A 15,130-nucleotide genomic window follows, 5' to 3' on the forward strand; every position below is an offset into this window, starting at 1 on the left:
CAGGGATGGGGGAGCCTGGTGGGCTGCCCTCTATGGGGTCGCACAGAGTTGGACACGACTGAAGCGACTTAGCAGCAGCAGCAGCAGATGATACAGAAAACTAACTTTGCCTGGGGTTGGTGACATTCTCAGCACTTTACATGCGTAAATTCAGTTCAACCTCATACTCGTAAAAACCTATAAAGTAGTTCTACTACTATCACCATGTTATGGATGAAGAAACTGAGGACCGGTGAGGTTGAATGAACTGGCCCAGTTGGCCTGGGAGGCAAAGGTCCAGGGCCCATGCTTTTAACCACTCACTCATGTATCACTGCCTCTCTGCTGCAGTCATTTGCACATATTGATAAATTATTTCTAAGAGCTTAGTAGTATTTTATTTAGAGAACATTCAATAAATGCTTCAAGGCAGTTAAAATTCTATATATACACATGTGGGTGTGCAGTTCTATCTGTGTGTGTAGAATGGGTCATACTTGAAGTTTTTTCAGTGAGTTCATACAGAGAAAAGAAATTCACATTTTATTGAGGGCTTGTATCGTGCTGGCTAGAGTGTGATGTCTTTTGCTAACTTAAACTTCATAACAACCCTGAGAAACACAGGTTCTCAGCATATTAAAAAGCAGAGACATTACTTTGTCAACAAGGGTCCGTCTAGTTAAGGCTATGGTTTTTTCAGTAGTCATGTCTGGATGTGAGAGTTGGACTACAAAGAAAGCTGAGTGCTGAAGAATTGATGCTTTTGAACTGTGGTGTTGGAGAAGACTCTTGAGAGTCCCTTGGACTGCAAGGAGATCCAACCAGTCCATCCTAAAGGAGATCAGCCCTGGGTGTTCATTGGAAGGACTGATGTTGAAGCTGAAACTCCAATAATTTGGCCACCTGTTGCAAAGAGCTGACTCATTTGAAAAGACCCTGATGCTGGGAAAGATTGAGGGCAGGAGGAGAGGGGGACGACAGAATGGTTGGATGGCATCACCGACTCAATGGACACGAGTTTGGGTAAACTCCAGGAGTTGGCGATGGACAGGGCTGCGGTTCATGGGGTCGCAAAGAGTCGAACACGACTGAGCGACTGAACTGAAATGAACTGAATGTAGGTTTGTTTAAAACATATAGGAACGAAGGCTCTCTGAAGCTAAGCAAACCATTAGATGTTACACAGGCAGGGAGTGGCAAAAGAAAGCCAGCTTGTCTCATCAGCACTCTGACATCCAACACTATTTGCCCTCTTGTCATCTTCTTTAGTTTCCAAAGAGCTAAACTGCGCAGAGGATCCAATCTGAACCCAGACTGTCTAATACAGCTCATGGTGGAGCACTTAGGGGACCTTCCTCATATTTTGTCTTAACATTTTAAGAAATTTCACTAATTGTTTTAGAACACGTCTCCTAAGTACATACAGTCCTAAGTTTAGAGGCCAAGGAATTTAGAAGCCTGGTGTTATTAGTGGTCTAGTGTCTATGTTATCTTTCACAGTTGTGGCCACAACTGTTTCTGGGCTATAACTGACGTGCCATTTCACAGGTGTACCTATGGATATGAATCTTTAAATAGTTTTGTACTCGAGTACTTGAAGAGCCATTTCAAAAAACTGAAATAAAAACAAAACCAAGGATTTCAACGTTTTTCACTAAGATTCACCATACGAAGTCCTTTTGATACTGAGACCCAGTATACATGTAGGTATGTGTGAACACACAAGCATAAAACAAGAAGAAAAAAATTTTATAAAACAATCTTCTCTTGCCATAACACATTTTGATATTTTCTATTGAATTCAGCTTTTCTTTTTTTGCACGCACAGATCACAAAAGTCTTTACAGGACTCCCTAATCATACTTCAACCGACAGCTTGAAAAACAGATCGAGAACACACCGTTCCTATTTTAGCTAATATTTTGTGCAGAACTGTATCAAAAAAGGCTTGTTCAGGCAAAATGAATAACATTTATTGATTTCATAAAATATGGTCATCTATCTCACCTAACTTACTTGAAATGAGACTGTCATTGCCTGTGAAGTGGGGAGTAGAAAAGTTCCCTTTTCACCACATGTGCCCTTTTATGCCTTTTGAATTTTGTGTCAGGTGAGTGTACTGCCCATTCGAAAGTTACATGAGATAAAATTTTACCCTTCTGAAAATCAGATGGCTAATTAGGGCTGTTCTTGCATTGCTTGATTTCATCTATTCTCAGTGTTTCAAGGTTGATTTCTTAAAAATTGTTTTTTCAGAAAAAGAAGCTCTATTCAGGTCTGTGGTTTACAGATCACAATTCTCCCTGTTAAAATACTGGTCCATTTTGGGTTCTTTTCCAATCTTATGTACTTTTGCAACCCTTCTGCATTTTTCAAAAGAGATAACCAATGGTATTTCAGTACACTCGGCCAATTTCTTTACTATCCTAGAATATAATTAACAGACCACCTAGATTTGAATATATTCATCTTATTCAAATCATCTTTCAACAATCTTTGTCCCTCTTCATCTGAGCTTTCGATAGCTTTTAAAGTCAAGTTTGATCTTAGACAAAGATAAAATATTTTTACTTTGGAGTTTTTAAAAAAAAAAAGGTAACGTTAACTTTCTGGTATGTTAGTATCAGTTCTTTTTAATTTTTTAAAAATAGGGATAATGTAGTAATTTCTAATTTTATATGTATTACACTGAAGTTACTATTTAAAAAAAAATGCTTAATCTTCAGAACTATGCAAGAGGAAATCAGAAATTTTATTTTGCGTTGAAGCGAAACGCTGCCACTTTCCTAAAGAACATTCCTTATGAGAAAGACCCTATGAGCCAAAAGAAGATCCATAAGCCAGAGTCTTCTATTACTTCAGATTCTTTGCAATCAAAAGCAGTTCACAATGTTGGGGGTCTTGCCTGTCTTTACTATTTGAAAGAGGATGTGTAGATTACATGGAAACACAGTCACACTCAGGAGAGAGAAGGTTAAGTTCTGTAGGAAACCCAGACTTCAGTACCCATGGGTCCCAGAAAAGGATTGAGACTGACCTCCAGCTTCAGGGCCACTGTTTCCAAATTAGCTATATTTGAGAGTCCTGCAGCTGATGTAGACATATGTATCAGAGGAGCTCAATAACTTCTATAACTCAGAAACAGGTTTTTTTTTTTAATGTTGAAATACTAGTTTAAATGCCAAAAACCTCTGGGCACATATGCAAACTTTCAAAACACTTCATATAAGAGAGAGAAGAGGAACCTTTAACACAGGGAAGGTGAGAAGGTATCTGAGGAAAGGAGGAGTGGCCAGTGGAAATGCGTATGTGGATTACATTTTTAAATCTATCCAATTAGGTACTAACATATTGTGGCTAGAAACTGGATTATTAAAACTGTGATGCCTCTAACCTTTTACCCAGAGTGCTTGGCTACGTCATCTAAATTTTTAAAAATACAAAACAAACACCATTCGTAACAAAAGTTCTCTGAGACTTTTGACCTCTCTCTTTCTGGCATCATACAAAGCTAAAACTTGTTTCAGGAGTTGGGGAATGTGGCCTCTGATTACTAACCAGGGTTTTCTCTTCACACTGTCTTGTTTACTCATTTCTTTACCAAAGCCAGAGAACGTCCCTTTAGCTACTGCAGCATTTCTACCAGATGCGACAAATCACAGGGGTGTATTCTGACTGCTCTGTGTCATGTGAACAAGAGTAACACTGAAACCTTTTACCAGTCCCTGTGCTTCATCTTTGTTTTCCATTTCCCCCAAATGTTTATAAACTGCTCCAGAGAATTCTTCTTTCAACATTTTAGGCTTCTTTCCTCTCCTAGATTAAAATGCTGAAGCTTATATTAATAAAAGAAAATGCCATCATCAATTAGAAGCAATCGAGCATCACTACTGTGTATTTTGATATTGCCATTTCTGTACTGTGGCTGATTAGGGATTTGAGAAACAATTTATTTCAATGTAAGAGAATAAAACATTAGAAATTATTTCTATAGAGGTTATTTTAAGGTTCTAAAAATGATCTGATCATTTTCAGTAGTCTACCCTGGCAACAGAATTCATGTTTTGTTATAAATAAAACTTGCACCAGAATTTGTGAAATATAAAAGGTGATGAATATTTATATACACACACACACACACACACTCGCACACATATGTGATTCCCACAAATCTTTGACAGTCTAAATGAAAGTTCTCTTTGAACTTTTCTGTTCACCACTGCTGTGAAATTGTCTGATCACAAAGTTGCTTTCAACATAAACACTTGGGAGAATCCAGCAATACCAGCATGAGCTTCAGACCAAGTGACTTATAAAAAGTCTGCTGCCCTCATTTTCTTCCACCAATCAACCTAAAATTACCAGTCATCACCTCTCCATAAACGCTATAAATTTTCTAACATTCACTTTATTCATTTCAGACATAGATCTGCAGGTTTTTTTTAAAAAAGCATATTATTCCATTACTAATTTATTTAGTTATGCAATGTCCCCCATTCTAAAGGAAGCAAAATTTATGGCTTTGGATTATATTTGCTGGATAACTGTTTCAGGTCAAAAAAGATAGCTCTCTTGGTACTGCTGGCATTACTGCTTACAACCCAATAGGCTGTGGACCTTCTGCACAAACGGCTTTGCCTTCAGCCCAAGAGATGGAATTCGGCATGCATGAGGCTGATGTTTGCTATAAGAATGGTAATTGCTTTACTACTAAATCTTGCGACTTCTATATTAAATCAAACTTGATGAAAAACGGATCGAAATTTGAGGCTCAGTATCAGCCTTGTTTGGCAACAGAGCCAATCCGCAGTAATCCGTGGAAATGGCAGGCAGGGGAAGTGGGGAGAGCCTCCAAGACTCATTTTAGCCGTGTTCCAACAGTTTTAGTCATCAGAGTTCCTAACAAAGGGCAGGATTGAAGGTTCTTCCTTATTTCTCAGCCCACCCTCCAGGGTCGGTGAGAAAAAGGGAGGGGAGGGGATAGGAGGGCTGACTGCAGATTTTCTTTACTCTCCCTTTACAGAATAAAAAACAAAACAAAAAAGACGGGATGGGGGAGATTAGAACAAACACATGAGGCCACAAAGGGAGGGAGACTGATGACTGTTTTGAAGTGATTTGCATCCTTTTAGAAGACCTGGAGTCAAAGGAAAGTCTTCCAGGAAAGCACAAAACACTGAAGGAGAGACTATCTATGACTATGACTAAAAAATCAGCCTGAAGAGTAGCCTTGTGGATAAATAATCCAGGCATGATAATCATCATCATTATTATTTTAATACATATATTTTATGTATATTATTTAAAATATGTAATATTTTAACACAGTTTTATGAGTGGGAAAGCAACGAGAAGTTCTAAAGTATAACAAGACTGATTTATCAACAGAAGAGCTACAAATTCAGGACTTCAAAGCCATTGCCTTAAAAAGTTCTCAAGGTAGGCAGTATTTCAATTGATACTGTCACAGTTAAACATTTTTATTTCCCATTAAAAAAATGTTTTATTGGAAATATCTATAGCGTCAGTGGGTAAGACATACACGGAAACCAATCTGAATAGCTGATAGACTCTGCCTCATCTCTGGACTCAGTTTGGAAGAGATTCAACATAATTAAATATATTCACCAAACTTGGCTCTGAATAACCACAGGCTAATAAAAAAAACAGTAAGCTGCTATGTTAGACCCAAACGGCCCAACACTCAGGACCTCAAAGAAAGGCACTGGCCTCTGAAGGAATTATTTCAAATATTATTTTATTGATTTCCCAAACAACTCCAAAGAATCAGTAAATTTATTAAAAAAAACCTTTTTTTAGCTCTAAAAAAGTCTTTGGTTAATATTAAGGAGTCCTAGAGATGTGATAAATGGCCAAATCATAAGACAAATGCCTATGCAGAAGGTTGAAAAACCCTGGAGTGAACCACACAAGATCAGGTCTCCAGCTTGAAAAGAAGTGTTGTCTTGACAAAAGGTGTCATATGATATTCCATCTGAAGAAATATAGATTTAAATATTTCACCAAACTTCACTTTGATTACCTTAAGGAAGTTGGATAATAGGAAGCTTCTATTTTCCATATGACCTATTTCTGAAATGGGTACACTTTAAAAAATGAGCACATTTCTTTTGTTGTCAGAAAAGGGATTAAAAAAAAAAAATCACCCCCCACCCCCGCCAAAGTTGTAAGCATTGGAAATAATATTCTTCATGAGCAGAAGAAACTTAATCTGGTAATTAGAAAGGTAGTAGTAGGGAGAAATCTCATGAGCCCCAATTTCAACTTCATTTCTAAGAAATCATTTAACCTAAGACAACCTAAGACACAGAAGTTAAAAGACTTGCTGAGTTAGAGGATTTGGTAAGGGAAGCTTGAATGCAGTCACTTGACCACAGGCAGTGGGGGTAATAGTGGTAAACCATTTACTTTTGCTGTGGTCTTAAAGGAGCAACTGTGCACTATCCCAAATATTGTCACTTTAAGTAGTATTTCTTCCCTGGTGGTTCAGTTGGTAAAGAATCCACCTGCAACGTGGGAGACCTGGGTTCAATCCCTGGGTTGGGATGATCCCTTGGAGAAGGGAAAGGCTACCCACTCCAGTATTCTGGCCTGGAGAATTCCATGGACTGTATAGTTCATGGGGCTGCAAAGAGTTGAACATGACTGAGCGACTTTCACTTTCACTTTTCATTAGTTTGAAAACTGATTATAGAAAGTATAGAAAATTGGTAATAGATATTTACCTTCATTTTCCAAGTTACAAATATGTAAGCCACAAATTTAAACTGAAAAGTTATATTCAACAGTAAATATTTTTAAAGTATCCCTGTAACACCCACATATGAGTTACTCTTTAATTAAGTGAAACATTAGAAAGGGAGTTTAGATTTTATATAGTCACATAAATGATTATGGGTATCAGAATCATCATGGAATTTTAGTTGGGAGATATTTTAACAATGCTGCTTTAATCATTTTACAACTGACATAATAAAAAATTCAGGCAATCACAAAACATTTAGTTTTCCTTCAACTCTGACCAAAACCTTAGTTTCACTAATCTAGAGGAAAAAAAAAAAAGCTTGATATGTGTGCATATAACATACATATCTTGCTTTCTTTAAGCTTCTTCCAAGTATATAATAATCAGTGAGTAGATGAGGGCAAGTGATACCTAAGATCACAGGACAAGTGCAGGGCCCTGAAAATGACTGACCACTTTTCCCGCAGGGTCGGCTTGGCAGGGGCGCCACCTGCACTTTGCAGAAAGCCCTGCACTCAGAAGGGTCCTGTGCTTGGCTTCATGTTCTTGCTGCTTTGAAATTCTTAATATTTAAACAAAAGACCTGACATGTTCATGTTGTCCTAGCCCACAGATTATGTAGCTGTTCTGCCATCTAATCTTTAGTAACAGCTCCTCTCTCTGCATAAAATAATTCAGCTCTAAGAGAGCTGCAAACACAATAAAATCAGGATCCTCCATCCTGTCCTCCTTCTGGCCTCTTTCACTGACTGCGGCTTGCAAAGCAGCTGACCACAGCACACCAGAGACCTCACTCAACTGCCATCTCATTTTCTCAGGTCATTATTTTTATGTTAACCTCTTTACGCTATGCCTTACCTATGCAATATTTTCTCCCTACTTTTCTGATGAGTCACATGCCTTTAACATCTTTTTTTTTGCTATGCCATGCAGTTCCCCAACAGGGATCGAATCTATGCCCCAGCAGTGAAAGTGCCGAGCCCTAACCGCTGGACCACCAGGGAATTCCCAGTCTTGTAATATCTTTTAAACTATCTTCTTGAAATATATTCCATAATGCTTTGCATTTACTGCCACCTATCTCGGGCTTCCCTGGTGGCTCAGCAGCAAAGACTCTGGCCTGCAATGCAGGAGACCCGGGTTGGATTCCTGGTTGGGATCCCTGGGTCGGGAAGATCCCCTGGAGGAGGGCATGGCAACCCACGTTAGTACTCTTGCCTAGAGAATTCCAAGGACAGAGGAGCCTGGTGGGCTGCAGTCCATAGGGTCACATAGGGTTGCACAGAGTCTAACACAACTGAAGCAACTAAGCAGCAGCCGCAGCAGCAGCCGCCGCCACCTATCTCTCCCTCCATTGCTTAAAACAAACACCTCAGAATCAAGAGTTTAACTTTATGGTTGAAGAATCAATCCCTTAAATGACTACAGGTCAAGGAAAAGCAAAGGTAACAGCCAAGAAAGTGAAGTGGCCAGCACTTCAATCCAAGCGCATCCTTCTACTTCTGCCTTAAATGCTGACATGTGATTTGCTGTTTGCCGCCTCTGCCCTGTGTTACATCTAGCTCTTTGTTAGAATGGAAACAACATAACAAGGAAAGTAATGAGTATGGAATTTTCATCAACGCATTTGACCTCAGAAGCACATCCTTGAGGCACAAGGGAGAGCTCGGGTATGACAAAAGTTTCCCAAAATGGTGTGTGTGTTCACTCACACGCAAGCTTGTGTGCCCTGATCAGGTTATGTTTTTTAGAATTAACTTCAAATGAGCTGCAGGGAAGTGGAGAGAGGTCTGAGTGTGCCCCAGTGTTTCAGTGTGTATGCAGCTGTGAGGTTCCCCTCCTAAGCGAGAGGCACTGGCACAGAGCTGTCTCACCTCCAGGACCTAGGCAGCTCTCCTCAGAATTCTCTGGGGCGTTGGCACCGGGACTCTCTTTGCTATTATTGCGACTTCATTACCAGCTGCGTTGTCACCAGCTGACATCGACATTCCCACACCACCACCCAGAAGGGGCACGCTGTCCCAGAGTTTAAGGGGGAATCAGTGCCTTTGTGAAAGAAACCCTCCCAAAGGGAAGGCTGGAAAAATGAGCCACAAGCAGTTAACTGGGGTCTTTTGAAAACTAGTTTTTAAAAGGCCTCCTTTTCCTTCCCATTCCATCTGTTCTCTAACCCTTCCATTAACCCCCAGAGTCTCTTGTTCTTGCTCCCTTCCCCAGAATTTCAGCAAGAGAAAAAGACACTCGTACTTCGTTCTTCGTAAGTCAAGAAAATTGGTATGGACTTGAGGGTGGCAAAGACAACCCCGAGGAGGAAAATTAATAGACTACTGCATCACCTAGACAGACCAACACCATAATCAGCCATGATCCTTAGAGTAATTCTAAAATGAGAAAAACAGGCAAATATTGCTTAAATGAACAGGATTTGTAAGTACTGAAATGTTCACATAATAACTAGGCTTGTTGTCTGATGAAGAAGCACATTCCTCATGTTCCTCATTGTTTTTTAATATCTGGATTCAAACTCAACTGTACCGTTAGGTTTATCTGTCACGCGAATGTGAAAATGCTAAAGGTTTTAAAATACACATGTACAGCCCAAATGCACATTTTTCCCCCTGTGAGTTTCACTTTAGAAGCTTAGTGAACTGATTTATAATTTGTCACCTTTTGTCTTTTGCAGCAGTATGTCATTAAGTCTTTAATTTGGCGTTTCCTGTAGTCTGCAGTAGGATATATGCTATTTTAAATCCAGGAATTGCAGACATAGATGGTGGGTAAAAATCTGTGAACCATAAGTAAATTCTTATAAGGAACATACAAAAAAGATTGTTCTTCAGTCAGACTTAAGCCATTACTTTTTTCTAAAGAAGAAAAGGCACAAGTTAAGAAAAAGGCACCGTCAAAGACCTTCTGGCCAAATGTGCATCTCCATGAAGTTTCCCGCTGAGTGCATATGAATGCACCGTGATCTGGGAAAAGGATCCAAATAGGATTTCAAACATCCAAAAATTTTAACTCAAACATTTAGGTATTTCACCATGCTGCTATTCATTCATTCACTGATTTTTTTTGTCTTAGTTTAAAGAGATGCTAAACAAAAGGAGGCGAGCTCTACATGTATTTACATTCCAAAACTAAGCTCCCTTCACCATCCCCCAAGTCTGTCATCCCTTCACAGCTAAACAAACCGTAAAGTCTAGCCCTAAGTTGGTGAAGAGAAGCAACAAACATGGTAAGAAGTTTCCCTCTTTTCTCTCACAAAACAAAACTAAACACCCAGAGTGATTAATCTATTCTCATTCCCCAAATTATTTTTTCCCATGATTTGCACACTAAGATAATGTATGTAGGCTAAAGTAAGGAACAAAATCAGATTCTTTTACTAATTTGGTACTATTGCATTTTTTATTTCTTCACAATTTTTGGTCAATGAAATGCTTCCAGCATCTTCACTACCAAATGTAATGGAAAATATGGATATCAATTTAATTTATGAAATCGATGCATTTATTACTCTACAATATAAAACACTTTCTGAAACACCCTAACAGGATAAACAGTCTATTTTTTAAGCTGCAATGTCTCTAATTCATTTAAGAAGTACATGAATTTGTCATCTAACAGTAATGTTTTATATTTAACTATTTTATTTATAACATCATCCATATATGTTAACAGTAAGTAAACCAAGTATTGTTTTAGTAGCTTTATATTTGCTTAGAGATAAGGCTAAAGTAATTTCTCAGTATTCCTTATTTTTAAGAAGCTGTGCATTATTATTTTTGGAATATTTATCTTGGTAAATGACCTGAAAATCTTCATAGCAACTACAAGTATTCTTGACTAACGCTAAAGAGTTCTGTACCAATAAATCTACTAGTTTGGGGAAGCATTTCTTTTTCTGTTTTGGCAGCACTGCACAGCTTGCAGGATCTTAGTTCCCTGACCAGGGATTGAACCCGAGCTACAGGAGAGAAAACTCAGGAGACCTGGCCACTGAAAAGTCAGGGAATTCTTAGGGAAGGATTTCTTAATAGGCCCTCAATTAGTATCATGTTGAACAACTGTTGAGTATATTGGAGCCATTAAAATACTAAATTCCCTAAATCTGAGTATATTCACAAATTCTCAAATTTAGATCATTCATGTACACACAATTCTAGAAATAAAAAAGCTGTATCCAAAAACATCAAAGAGACATTACTATTATGACATTCTACAGCTTATGCTGACATAGTCCTACATAAATGTATACAATTAATTCTGTATAAATCTAGAACAAAAACTCCTATTTCTAGTTGGGTTTTTATAAATTGAAGAATCAAGTAACAGTTTAAGCACCGTCTACCTCCTTAAAAAAACACAGCCTTGTAATTTCACTGTTCTTCACAAAATACTTAGAAAAGCATTAAAGCTCATCCACAGCACACTTTGCAATTATTCTCTCCTTCTCACATCTGAAAAGCAAATTAGCAGTTCTCAAATGTGATGCTACAACACCAGTCAAAAATGTAAGCTTTGAGCTTTGTTAAAACTAGTCTGACAAAAATTAAATATATACTGGTCTTTAGATCTAAACAAAATACAACTGAAAAATAAATCAAAAGTAAAAAGAGTTACAAGTTATTTGGAATCATCCATCTAAAATACTAAAAATTAATCTTTAAAAATCATTGGTGCTTCTCTCTTCCCCCAAATTAGTGAAGACTGTGGGGAACTTGGACTTCTACCTGAGGAACCACTCCCCACTCTTTAGGAGCAGTTATCAGGACTGGTGGAGTCAGGACTTTTCACCCAATTCTTAACAGTAACCAGGCTAACCTCCTGAAGAGTCAGTAGAGACCACATGCAGAGCAGTAAGGACAGTGAGGGTGGTATCGGTCCCAGCAAGGGGGCATCAGCAAAGGTCTCCTGGGAAGCCTAAACCACATCCCCCCAACTTGTAACAATAATGAGGAACCACACCTACCCCATAGGTATTAACAAAGACCTCGAAGGCAATCTGAATTTTCAATCTCATCTATCAATAAAGAGGTAAGGAGTATAAGATGTGATAGAAACAGAAGATCCAGGGTCTCATAAAATAATGGCTAAAGAGTCAAAGATTCAAAGAAAATCACTCATCTTACGAAGAACTAGAAAAATCTCAATCTTGTTTCCTGAATAAGAAAAGACAACCAAGAGTCACTAAGACCAAGAGGGCACAGATGTTAGAATTGTCTGACAAGGATTTTAAATCAGCCACCAGAAAAACGAACTAGTGAACAATATAAAGATATTTCAAACTAATGAAATAATAGAAGAATATCAGCAAATAGAAGATAGAACCAAACAGAATTTTAGAGGTAAAAATTATAACAACAACAACAAAAAGCAGCAAGTAGACTCAATAGCTGGATGGGGAGAACAGACAAAAGAATCAGTGTACACTCAAAGACGGAATAACAGAAATTTCCCAATCTGAGAAGTGAAATGAACATAGGCTGAAAATAATGAACAGAGCCTCAGAAATCTGTGGGACAGTAACAGGTGTTACTGTCACTGGTATTTCAGAGGGAAAAAAAGAAGGAAAGCAGAGGGGGCTAAAATTTTTTTTCTGTTATTCCCTCAGTCGTGTCCCACTCTTTGTGACCCCAGGGACTGTAGCCTGCCAGGCTCCTCTGTCCATGGGATTCTCCAGGCAAGAATACTGGAGAGGTTACCATACTCACCTCCAGGGGATCTTCCCAACCCAGAGATTGAACCTGGGTCTCCTGCATTGAAGGCAGATTCTACACCATCTGAGCTACAGGGAAGCCCCCAAACAGGTGATACACTCAAAGAAATCCATGCCAAGACATAACATAATTAAACTTCAGAAAAATAAAGACAAAGCAGAACCTTGCAAGCAGCAAGAGAAATGAGACTTTACCTAAAGGAGAGAAATTAAATGGCAACAGATTCCTCGTTGAAAACCTTGAAGGCTAGAAGCAAGTGGCATAACATTTTCAAGTGTTGAAAGCAAAGATCTATTAAGCTAGAGTCCTGTAATCTAGCAAAAATATCCTTCAAAAGTGGAGGGGAAATCAAGACATTCTCAGATGAAGGAAAACAAAGTCTGAACAACAGGAATTAGCCAGTATGAACAACAAAAAGAAATAAGCCTTTAAAAAAAAAAAAAAAGAAGAAGAAGAAATATTTAAGACAGTTCTATTACAAATGAGGAAGGTAAAGGGATATACAGGGAGATAGTTTCTACATTTAAATCAGTAAAATGTTGACACCAGTAGACTGTGAACCACTAAAAAAGCTATACAAATAGATACACCCCAAAACATTAAAATAAACACTAAATAAAAATGAAACTGTAAGCAATGTTCAAGTAACCCACAGGAAGCTGGTAAAAATGAAACAGTGAAACATAAGCAGAGGGATAAAGTAGAAAACAAAATATAAAATGGCAGACTAAAGTACTAACACATCAATAGTGGGAAATAAAGAAGGTGATCTATGCCCTCAATAGAGGCAAAATGGGTTTCCCTGGTAGCTCAGCTGGTAAAAAATCCATCTGCAATGCAGGAGACCCCCCAGTTCGATTCCTGAGTCAGGAAGATCTGCTGGAGAAGGGATAGGCTACCCACTCCAGGATTCTTAGACTTAATCCACCAGGATTCCCTGGAGGCTCAGCTGGTAAAGAATCTACCTGCAATGCAGGAGACCCTGGTTTGATTCCTGGGTCGGGAAGATAGAGCCTCTAGAAAAGGGATAGCCTATCCACTCCAGTATTCTTGGGCTTCCCTGTGGCTAGGCTCATAAAGAATCCACCTGTAATGTGGGAGACCTGTGTTTGATCTCTAGGTTGGGAAGATCCCCTGGTGAAGGGAAAAGCTACCACTCCAGTATTCTGGACCGGAGAATTCCATGAACTGTATAGTTCACGGGGTTGCAAAGAGTTGGACATGACTGAGAGACTTTCCCTTTCAGAGGCAAAACAAGTGAGGTCTTTGTGATGAAGGACATCCTACATCTTGACTTTAGTGGGAGTTATACTTGGATATGCAGATGACACCTCCCTAATGGCAGAAAGTGAAGAGGAACTAAAGAGGCTCTTGATGAAAGTGAAAGAAGAGAGTGAAAAAGCTGGCTTAAAACTCAACATTCAAAAAACTAAGATCATGGCATCTGGTCCCATCACTTCATGGCAAATAGATGGGGAAAAAATGGAAACAGTGACAAATTTTATTTTCTTGGGCTCCAAAATCACCGCAGATGGTGACTGCAGCCAAGAAATTAAAAGATGCTTGCTCCTTAGAAAAAAAGCTATGACAAATCTAGACAGTGTATTAAAAAGCAGAGACACCACTTTACTGACAAAGGTCAGTATAGTCAAAGCTATGGTTTTTCTAGTAGTCAAGCACAGATGTGAGAGTTGGACCATAAGGAAGGCTGAGCCCTGAAAAACTGATGCCATCAAACTGAGATGGCTAGAGAAGACTCTTGGAAGTTCCTTGGACAGCCAGGAGATCAAATTAGTCAATCCTAAAGGAAAGCAACCCTGAATATTCACTGGAAGAACTGATGCTGAAGCTCCAATATTTTGGCCACCTGACGTGAAGAGCTGACACAATGGAAAAGACCCTGATGCTGGGAAAGACTGAGAGCAGGAGGACAAGGGGGCAATGGGGGATGAGATGGTTGGATGGCATCATGACCTGAATGGACATGAATTTGAGCAGACTCTGGGAGATAGTGAAGGGCAGGGAAGCCTGGCGTGTACATGGGGTTGCAAAGAGTTGGACCTGATTGAGGGACTCAACAACAATAAAAGTCTGCAACAGTTCAAAAAAAAAAAGACACAGAAATACATACACATAGAATACCAATGTTAATTTCCTGGCTTTGATACTGTACTATTAATTTTATAAAACATAACCAACTGGGGACACTAAGTGAAGGGTACTGCTGCTGCTGCTGCTAAGTCACTTCAGTCATGTCCGACTCTGTGCGACCCCATAGATGGCAGCCCACCAGGCTTCCCCGTCCCTGGGATTCTCCTGGGAAGAACACTGGAGTGGGTTGCCATTTCCTTCTCCAATGCATGAAAGTGAAAAGTGAAAGTGAAGTCACTCAGTCATGTCCGACTCCTAGCGACCCCATGGACTGCAGCCTACCAGGCTCCTCTGTCCATGGGATTTTCCAGGCAAGAGTACTGGAGTGGGGTGCCATTGCCTTCTCCAAGTGAAGGGTACACAGGACTTATTTTTTTGTAACTTCCTGTGCATTTAGAATTATTTTGCAATAAAAATCAAGGGCAAATGTATAATAGAAAGAAAGAAAGTGAAGTTGCTCAGACGTGTCCGACTCTTTGCAACCTCGTGGACTGTAGCCTACCAGGTTCGTCTC

At 39.2% G+C, this 15,130-nt stretch overlaps 1 protein-coding gene across 2 annotated transcripts in view; it reads right to left on the reverse strand.

The window, feature by feature from the left end:
• ARL15 (ARF like GTPase 15) overlaps positions 1–15,130 on the reverse strand; it is a 470,465-nt gene that overhangs the window by 121,849 nt on the left and 333,486 nt on the right. The window lies entirely within an intron of this gene.

This window comes from Bos mutus, chromosome 20, assembly GCF_027580195.1.
Source record: "Bos mutus isolate GX-2022 chromosome 20, NWIPB_WYAK_1.1, whole genome shotgun sequence".
Classification (NCBI taxonomy): Eukaryota; Metazoa; Chordata; class Mammalia; order Artiodactyla; family Bovidae; genus Bos; species Bos mutus.